Below are 11,391 nucleotides of genomic sequence, written 5' to 3' on the forward strand. Positions count from 1 at the left end.
AAAAAACACAATTCTATTTTAAATACAAAAAATCTAAACATGAGACTTTTAATTTAAAAAAACATAATTCTATTTTAAATACAAAAAATCTAAACATGAGACTTTTAATTTAAAAAAAACACAATTCTATTTTAAATACAAAAAATCTAAACATGAGACTTTTAAATTAAAAAAACACAATTCTATTTAAAATACAAAAAATCTAAACATGGGACTTTTAATTTAAAAAAAAACATATACATGTTTCTAAAAAATGCAAATTCTAAATATGGGACTTTTGAAACAAAGAAATCTCATGGATTAAATCAAAATGGCCGGACAAAATTGGGGTATGACACTTTGCAAATGCTAGGGAGAGGATCCATAAGCATTATTTGTGACCTAATAGCAGAGTATTGATCATTCAGCCCTTTCAAGAAACGGATTACTTGATCACTGGCCTTGTAAGCGCGAATCTTGGTAATGGCAAGACAAGTAGTATCACAGTCACATGCAGGAATAGGTCTGAAATTATCTAGTTCTTGCCATAAAACTTTCAGTTTTGTGTAATATGAAGAAACAGAAGCATCACCTTGTTTCAATGTGCAGATTTCTTCTTGGATATCAGAAATTCTAAAAACATCGCCTTGATAAAAACGCTCATTGAGCTCATTCCACATATCAGCAGCATTTTCCATCCAAAGGATACTTTGAGCAATTTCAACTTCTACAGCATTCTTGATCCAAGACATGATCATGGTGTTGCATCTGTCCCAAGCGATGGAATTCGGATCAAGAACAGAAGGTCATGGTAAAACACCATTGATGAAATGCAGTTTGTTCTTAGAACGAAGAGCCATGGCCATGGAGCGTGACCAAGAGTGATAATTGTTATTGGAGAGTAATGGTGTGACCAGAATCAAAGAAGGATTCTCATTTGGATGCATGAAATAAGGGTTTAGGATATCATTTTGATAACCTTTATTGTTGGTTCTTGAAGATGATTCACCATGATCGCTGCTATTAGAGCTTGAAGATGACATGATGAGAGACAAATAAAGTTGCAGAAACTGCAGAAAAGAAAAATAATTTGGATCGAAAGAAGAAGATTGAGAAAAATCGCAGCGAAAAGTAGAATCACAGGCTTGTGATACCATGTGAACATACAACAATAATGAGCTGAAACTCCATAGCCAAAGGAATAGAAAAGCTTGGAGAAAAGTTGTATGTGATCAAAGATGAAAAAGTGATTCTCAATCTCACTTGTTACAATATAGAGGACAACTATATATAGCTAAAGGAATTAGTTAGATCCTAACTAACTCTTCTCAACAACTTCTAACTAACTCCTAAAGTTAGTTATTACAAAAAAAAAACAGAATTTACTGTTTTATTATTTTCATCATCATTTACAGCATATGAAGAGGAAGAGTTTGTAGAAGATGGAAAAGCGTTCATAAAAGGAGAAGAGATTCGTACCTATAGAAGCTTCAATTCGGTAAGTTCCTCGAATCCATTTTGACGTCATTTTGTTGCGATCTTGAATTGGCGATGGTGAGTTTCCAACATGACTTAGTGATCGGAGCCTCGGGTGGTTCGCTGTGATGGGGCTTGGAATTTTGAAACGAGTATGAATGTGTGACGGCGCTGCTGATCGGATATAGTACGAGCATGGAGAACACGACGTTCGGTGTTCATAATCGCTTTTGTTAAGTGCTTCAGCTTATACGGTTTCAGTAGGAAAATTTTACTTTTGTAACCCTACGTTTATCCTCATATCGCTATAATTTTTTAAAAATACCAATTTTATCATTAATTGGTTTTAACCAATTTACCATTTCATTTTTACCATTCAGTTGAAACTTCCAAAAATTACACATTTCATCATCGCACCGGAACTCCTGGAAAAAGACTTCCGGTATGTATCTTTTCCAAATCGAAAGACTTCACAAAAGACATCTGAAACACACCAAGTAGTGAACCGGAAGACTTCAAGAAAGAGTTCCGGTTCTTTAATAAAAAAGACACGTTCGGGAATACTTCTTGAAAGAGTTCCGGTAAACAAAGTGACACATATCGGAACTCTTTGAAGAAGTCTTCCGGTTTGTGTTTTATGTATTCCGGAACTCTTTTTTGAAGACTTCTGGCTTTCATTTTTTTTTTAAATTATTGTATAGGAATGGAAAATCTTCCCCAAATATGTGTAGATATTTCTGATGCGTTTATAACGACTGAAAGATTTGGTACACGAGAAGAGGTGATCAAATTGATTAAAGAGGTTAGAATCGATAATAAAGTAATTGTTATTATCAGTCGTTCAGATACTGAAACAGGGAAGAAAGGAAGAAGTAACAAATTAATATTTGGTTGTGATAAAGGTGGGAAACACAAGAGTAATGATAGTGGAACCCAAAGTGCGTCCAAGAAATGTGGATGCCCATTTAAAATCAGGTCGACTCCGGCGAAAGATGGGTCTGATTGGAAGATTGATGTAAAATATGGGTTACATAATCATGATTTACCTGATAGATTAGAAGGTCATTCCTTTATTGGTAGGTTGACCACAAATGAGAAGCAACATGTCGCTGATTTGACAAAGAGACATGTACCACCTAGACACATATTGCTTTCCTTGCAAGACCGAGATCCTGAGAATGTCACTCGAATTACGCAAGTATACAAGCATAAGAGTGTGATACAAAAAGAGATAAGAGGTCCTATAAGTGAGATACAACATTTGTTTAAGCTTATTGAGGATGCAAGCTATGTGTATTGGAGTAGAAAAAAGGATGACTCGGAAGTTGTGAGAGATATATTTTGGGCCCATCCTGATTCAGTTAAGTTGTTGAATATTTTTCCGATTGTATTAGTTATGGATAGCACCTACAAGACAAACAAATATAGATAACCTTTGTTTGAAATTGTTGGCATGACATCAACCGAGTTGACTTTTGCTGTTGCATTTGCGTATATGGAGTCTGAGCAGACAGAGAATTTTTGCTGGATATTGGAGAAACTAAAAGAGTTGTTTGTGAAGAAAGACTTGTGTCCACAAGTGATTTTGACAGATAGAGATCTTGCTTTGATGAAAGCAATTGAAATTGTGTTTCCCAGGTCGATTAATTTGCTATGTAGATTTCACATTAACAAAAACATTTGTGCCAAATGCAAACAACATGTGGTGAATGACCTGCAAAAGACGATAGACACATTATGGATGGAAGTTGTTTGGGCTAGTGATGAGGTTGAGTATGGTCAACGGTTGCATCAACTTGAGCAAGCATGTGTTGATTATAGTGGATTTATTAATTATGTGAAAGGCACATGGTTGACTCCACATAGACATAGATTTGTTGGAGCATGGATTAATCGAGTGCTACATTTGGGTAACACAACGACTAATCGGTACGTGTTATAATTTTTTATGTGTTATTTTTATATGTGATATTTTTTCTATGTATTTTTTATGTGTTATTTTCAATATTTTTAGGGTTGAATCTGCTCATTGGAAGTTAAAGCAGATGTTAGGAAACAGTATAGGTGACATGGTCAAATGTTGGGAAGCTATGAATAACAACTTGAGGTTACAACTGGGAAACATTAGAGCTTCTTTTCAAAAGAGTTTTTACGAAGTTGAGCACGCGCGCATAAGTCCCTTTTATGGTTATTTGCGTGGTTCCGTATCTCGAGCTGCTTTGAGACGTATTGTTGAAGAGTTATTGAGAGTTGATTATGTTGGAACTAACAGGCAAATATGTGGTTGTTGTCGCAACGCGAAAAACAACCGGCGGGGAAAATACAGAGCCGCCACCGACGCCATTCATCCTATGACGAAAAGGGAGCGCAGGACTAACCTAAGAAAGGGAAAGGAACGGTCTTACGACCAGAGATTACAAGGTACGGGAGTCGGTTACACAAGGAGAAGGATTAGCACCCCCTCACGTCCGCCGTACTCGACGGGATCCACGCTCAAAAGATAGCTCAAAGAAAAAGAAAGGGCTGCTAATAAACTGCTCAAAGAAACTGCACAAACTGGAACGATAAACAGGTGGGGGAGAGAAAGAAGACGGGGGAAGTGGACTCGGCAGGATGTTGCATCCTGAGCCTACGTAGTTTGTCAGAACACAAACATCAGAGTCAACGTAGTTCGGGAAAAGGAGACATGCTCGCTAAGACATCGCATCCTATGTCTACGTATCTTCTCTATTCAGAGGAGAAACAGAGCACTCGTAGCTCGGCTAACGCACGCTGAAACAAGACACCAAAAAGGGACGCTGAGACGTCAAAAGAAACACCCAAAAGGAAACAGAATGCCAATACATGGACTTACACCCGACTCCCAACAATAACAAACGCTAACCAGCGAACACCAAAGAAAAAGATTATCAGAACGAACCCCAACAAAGTAACCAAATATCCAGTATAAACTCCCGATATGTATAACCAGTCACCACAAATGAACCCCAAAGATGAACCCTAAGTGAATAACAATCGTCATAAATGAGCCCCGAGATGAACCCCAAGTGAATAACAATCGTCATAAATGAACCCCGAAGATGAACCCCAATATGAACTCCAAGTAATAACAGAAGAAATCCCCCAAGTCAATATAGGTGAACCCCGAACGGATAACAGGTAACCAAAGTGAACCCCAACTAGTGAACCCTGAATAATAACAGAAGAAATCCCCCAAGGTATGAACATACAACACACACACACGCTGAACAAACGGGTACTCACACCAAAGAAAACAAATGCCAGAAACAAAGACACAAAACGGTAAACACAAGTTGGGAATAAGGGTGAACAAACAGAGACTCAACAATGGAAGAGGGAAAGAGGAAACAACACAAATATAGAAGAAAACAACTAAGGGGTGAACACACGCGAAAACAAAGAAAAGGGTGCCCGGAGAGATTGCTCTCAACCTCCTGCCTACGTATCTCATCTGGTATGAGAATCAGGGCGACGTAGTTCCCCTCACCAGGGGTAAAACACTCTCCTAACCAGAGACCGTGGAAACAACAAACTAATAGGGAGACTAAGACTCGAGCCTAATAGTTGTCATGCAATCAATATCCCTAAGTTGAGGTCTCTAACAAGAACTTAACTCATCCTGGAAGCGAGTCAACTCAAGTCTAAACTCTACATACGTTCAACTTCCTCAGAAGTTAATCGTACGACTCCTACAGAAATGGAGATGAGAAGAGGAAAGCAAATAAACACACAAACACAAGTAAACAAACATCACACACTATATCCATACAAGAGGCTCAAACAATGGGTGGGCTTTAGTCAAGAGGGAGTGCTCAACCTCGACAAACAAGCCAAACTGTAAGGGGTAATCTGTAGCTCTTAACCACTAACATTGAACGTCAGGGTGAAGCTGATCAGAGTTTAAATGAGGATGAGACCTCATGCTCTTAACCCTGGCCAGGGTGAGCTCATGACACAGAAAGCGTGGGGATCCAGAAAGTGGGATCCTTTTCCACTTGACAGACTCTGGACAAAAGATCTGGGGCACATGTTCAGAAGCATCAGCACGTAGTGCAAGCATAAAGAACGACACACTGAATAACGGGGAATCGGTTACAGATCCCTACCTTCCGTCAATTGCCTCTTCTCTTGGAGGTCTTATCAAATATAACACATGCCTCTTCTTGGAGGTCTTTGGGCACAATTTTAAACAAACACAAACAGAGCCTCTGAAGGAGGACTTGCCAGCAAAATGCCTGCCCAAAAAGGTGACAGGACTCCAGACTACATGAAGTAAGAAGCTAACTACCTGAGTGGTGTGTCAACCACAATCCAATGCTCAAGCAAGAGCTATAGCAAGTAAGAAACTAAGGTACCTGTACAAAGACTAAACAGTTAGTACTTCAGTCATAAAACCAGAAGACAAGCAATGAAACCCTCTAACAGTTACACAATTCAATGCATAAGTGCCCTAGCACTCAAATGAGCTCATGAGCTCACCACATCAATTAAAACCCTACAAAACAAAAATAGGTCAGAACTCAATGCATTTTTTATCTCACAAGGTGAGAACAAACCCAATCATCAATGATGAGTATCCAAACCTGAAACAAGAGACAAAGTTAGTTTATGTACATCCAATCAACACAACAAAGCATAAACAAACAATTGCATGAGATGAATTGAATCAAGATCACTCCAAGTCAGAAGTAGGGTCCTTCAAATGACCACCCAATAATCCATACTCCAATGATCCAAAATCAACCATAAACCCCTTGAAAACTCAAGTAGAACAAGCTTGCACTTAAAACTTGCTCACACCTCCTCAAATGGCCTCATAAACTCCTAAATGATGATCATCTCCTAAGTGAATTTGATCCAACTATCCCATCCTCCAAACAACATCATATGTGACCTATAAACCCCTTTTTCAACCTCTTACAGTCACCAAACCTCATCCATGAACACCATGCATCAAAACTTCTCACCATGGCTTCATACCTCTTCAAACACTTCTTAAAGCCTCCAAAAGATGTGAGAACCCCGAATAAACTCCAACCAATGATCACAAGCCCCAAACAGAACCATATGAACCCCTAAACATCAATCACCAAGGCCAAAGATCCACCATACTTCAAATACCATTCAATTACTTCAAAAGCTCCAAAATAGGCCTAAATCACTTCAACAAGTCACCACAAGCCTCAAACCATTCCAAAGTTCGCAAGTCAGTAGGATCATGCTTCTGAAATCATCTCTAATGAGTCACAAATCAGGGATCAAACCAATGCAAAAGAGGCAAAGGCTCACACTACAAAGAAGACCCCAAACCAAGTCAAAGAATGGACCAAGAGCAAACCCTAAAATTGGGTCAAAACCCTAGTACCAAGACAAGATTCAAAACCTAACCAAATGACCAATCCAGGACCCATCCTTTTGCACATCGCACATTCAAACACTCCCTCCAATGTCCTTAAAAAGACCAACATCAAATCAATGATCAAGTATCTCAACTTGCCTATGCAATGTAATGACCAAAAATATGCACAAAATGAACTTCCAACTTAGAAAATTCATATCAAATCAGAAATGCATGCAATGACTTTGGGATTTCTTGTATAAGTTCCTTATGCCCTGAATGTTCAATATGCAAAAGATCAAGTCCAAAATGATGCAAATGTTATGTGAACAAAAATGCACCAATTCAATGTCAAAAATGTGACACAAATTGTCACATTTTTCTCTATGTGTCAAAAATGATGATAACATGTGAGAAAAAAATCCAAACCAGTGACCAATAATTCATTCCAAGTATGAATGTCATGTATGCAAAAGAGTGGATCAAAAGGTTCAAAATTGAGGATTTCACAATACATTGAATGCACTAGGTCAATTTGGCACAATATTGATTCAAAAATTCCCAGATAAAGATCCAGACATCAAAAATTCTTGAATTTAACACCATAAAAAAGTAGACACAAATACAAAACTATGAAAAATAATTGGGACTCAATTGGACAATTTTTGGATTTTTTATGAATTAAACAAAATGACCAAAATAATTGAAATATAAAATAGAAAAAGGAGGGAAACGAATTATTTGAATTAAATCAGGAAAAATATGGACCACTGGATCTGGCGCGCATCTGAGATCAATGGTCCACATTCAAACTAGTGAAACGCACCGTTTCACTAATTGAGTCACCCACCCCAATCAGCATTCAACGCCTGCGTGTCCTTAGTCAAACAAATCTCATCCAATCAATCTTCCACGCGTTGAACCACATGGCACACACTCAGCAAAACCCTAGTTATAACACAGACGCCGGAGCTCCGCTCCGGTCGTCTTCCCCGGTGAGTTCCCAGTGGCTCCCACGGTGGCGCCACCCTAAAATTTTCCAAAAATTCATCAGACCAGTGTCATTCCACTCAGATTTCCACGCTGATTCCAAAAATCATATTAGATTCTCCTGATTCTTCCTAGGTTTTGCAATTCGAAGAGAAGAAGTTTTCAGATCCAAACTTCCAGTCACAATGAAATCCTTAATATTCATTCAATCTCAATTCTAATCACATATTCATGACCTACACAGCAAGATCTTCAATTCTATAACCTAAAAACAGCAAAAGAAGAGAGTGAAAATGGAGTCACCTGAAACTGGAGATCTCTGGAATCACGATCTCACGAGCTCTGCTGCTCAGGATCAACTCCTTTGAACTTCCTTTGAAGCTTTATGCAAAAAGAAATGGCTGAAACCTCTTGAATGTGCCTCAATTTCCAAATCCGATCATCATGATAATGCACTTGAACTGCTTGATTTCTTGAGGAATAACACCAAATGATGGGTGATTCTTGATCAGTGAAGTGTGAGGATCAAGAATTTGCAACAATCTTTGAGATTTGTGTGAAGAAAAAGCAATTTTGAAGAGAGAAAGTTTGAGAGAGTTTTCTTGAATTCTAGATCTGAAATGGCAGTTATGAGGCTTGTGATTAGGGTTTCCCTACTTATACTTCTTGCTAATAACACTGATAATCACTTTAGCCATTTACTAAGCATGATTGGTGAGTTGTTATGCAAATTGCAAAAAATGCAAATTGAGTTCCCATGGCCATAATGCACGTGCTCAACCCTATGCTAGGGTTTGAATCCACTCAAGAGCAACCAAGGGTCAGGATTTGAAGGTTGTTTTGCTTGCATCTTAAGCCAAGAATGAATGGTGAAAATTTGCTTCATTTTGAACATGTGTGAAACAAAGAACATACACGCCTCTTTCATGCATGGCAAGGGCTCATTTTTACTCAAATATGGTCTATGAAGAAGGCTGAAGTGAAGCCTTGCCTTGGTTCTTTGTGAATCTTGATTTGTAGCATGATATCATCCTTAGAACAAATGTGAAATAATGTGACTTTTAACCATGACTCCTTGAGGCTTAGCTTGCACAATTGATTCAAATGATGTCATTTTGAGATGCCTTGAACATGAGAAGCACTTTGCAAAAATAATGAACCAATTTGAAGCATTATATCAAAAGTTATGCCATTTTGAATTTCCATGCACACTTTGTGATCAAATGACCATAACCCCTCAACCATTCATCATATGGACATGAATTAGGACTTTTTGGAAAGGGGAGACAAAGATCTACAACTTTCATGTTCACCAAAAATCCATTTGAAACTTCCTTGATATTTAAAAGTCAAGTTGAAAGTGGACCAAAAACTTGCCAAATTTGGAAACTTTGAATTATAGGTCATTTTCCATTTTTAGTAACTTTTGCCATGACCTTTGAATCTTCAATATGGATGTTTAGAATGATGAATAGACCCCATTTGAACATGATTGAGGTGTCTCAACTCATTTCCCCACCTCATAGCCCTCAGTTGACTGCACAGTTGACTTTTGGTCCTCAAATGACCTTGAAATGTCTTGATCAACTTAAGCCTCTACCACTTGGTGAAATTGCTTCAAAATGAAACCCTAGCTCATGTAAGCTCCTTATAATAATCATGTGATCCTCATCCCAATAAAATACCTCATCTCTTTGAGAAACTCTAGTTGGAAGAACTGCATTGATTAGGGTTGACCAGAGGTCACAACCCTAATCCAGAGGAACTTGAGGATGAACTCTGAAACCCTTGATGATGATAGAACCATGATGATGGTGATATATCCTTGCAGATAAGGTGATGCTCAAGACCTTTGAAGAATCAAGAACCCTAATTGGAGCCCATACCCTCAGATGGTTGATGATCAATTCATAGAGACCCTCAGGCTTGAATCACCTAACTTCCCCATCTTTTGAAAAGACTTTGGAGGATGACCTTCTCATTTTCATATGAGATGCAAAATGCAATGCCTAATGCCCTAAAACATGAAATGCAATGCCCCAAACTAGTCTCAAGAAGAGGAGGGCAAATTTTGAGGTGTTACAGTTGTACTCTTAGAACATCTTATGGGTTACCTTATGCTTGTGAGTTAGGAAGATACGCATTAGGTGGTATACCGATACCCATAGATGTTGTTCATGTTCATTGGAGGAAACTAACTATGGAAGTTGAGTTAGAGGTAGGTGTAGATGATGGATCAGAGGTGGATATGACTTGTGCAATGGATGAATTGTGGAAACGATTTAGGTCATTAGATGTTATTGGGAAAAGGGCATTAAAGAGTAGGGTATGTGAACTAGCATACCCAAAAATGACTCCATTGTGTCCACCACCCAAGAAACTAAAAACCAAAGGAGGAGTGAAGAAGAAAGGGAAAAAACCAGCAGAATATGATGTTTATATGGACCCTTCGTATCATGAGTATGTTGATAAGTCATCTCAATCTTCACAAAGACAATCTCAACCATCACAGACTTCGAAGAAGTTAAAATTATCAAAGAAGCAACCATAATTCACTCTTCAATTTCCTAATCATATTAGGTCATACATTGAAGATGTAGTTAATGTTGAATCAGATGGTAATTGTGGATTTAGAGTCATTGCATGGATATGGTGAGGATGGTTGGCCAATGGTTCGCAGAGAGTTGGGGTTGGAAATAATAGACAAGGATAGGTCAACTTTGTATGACAAGTTATTTTCTAATCGGTTGTCAGAAGTGAGAGAATCTTTGATGATAGAATCCTTTGGTTCACATTCATCTAAAAAATGGTTGACTCTACCAGATATGGGTTACTTGATAGTGAATCGCTATAATGTTGTACTTGTCTGTTTAGGCAATCCGTGCATGACTTTCTTTCCTATGACAAGTTCACATTCACCAAATGTCTCTATTTATTGCATTGGTTTTGTTAACCAAAATCATTGGGTTCAGGTACGTATTTTGTATGACAAGTTATTTTATATGACTTAATATTTTAATTATTTCACTTAATATTTTAATTATTTCACTTGATATTTTATATGACTTAGTATTTTAATTATTTCACTTTATCAGGTTAACATGAAAGAGGGGTTTCCGTTGCCACCGGTCACATTAGATTGGAAGAAGTTTCGTTCTCATACAGCAACGTCTTGGATGTTAGGATTTGCAAGACGTCTACAACATTGGCAATTACTTACACCTATATTAGCATGAATATGTACTTAAAACATGAATATGTAATCAAAACATGAATTTTATATTATGTCTATTATATTCAGTTCTAAAACTTAATACATAAATCAATGTGAACGAGAAATATGCAAAGCTTCAAATAAATCAGCAAACTGTGGATCTTCCTCTTCGGCATTAACCTGTCTCAGATAACGATGAATCAATGTAGATACACGAGCCCAATTAGGATCAGATGGTCTGGCGTCATAAACAGGAACTGGTACCTCTCTTGGATCGTCACGATGGGGAGGGACCAACCGTGGATGCAAAACACAATAATACCACTTCAGATAACCATCTTCTACATCAGATGGAGTGGTGGGCAGGGTAGTT

This window comes from Lathyrus oleraceus, chromosome 5, assembly GCF_024323335.1.
Source record: "Lathyrus oleraceus cultivar Zhongwan6 chromosome 5, CAAS_Psat_ZW6_1.0, whole genome shotgun sequence".
NCBI classification, from domain to species: domain Eukaryota; kingdom Viridiplantae; phylum Streptophyta; class Magnoliopsida; order Fabales; family Fabaceae; genus Lathyrus; species Lathyrus oleraceus.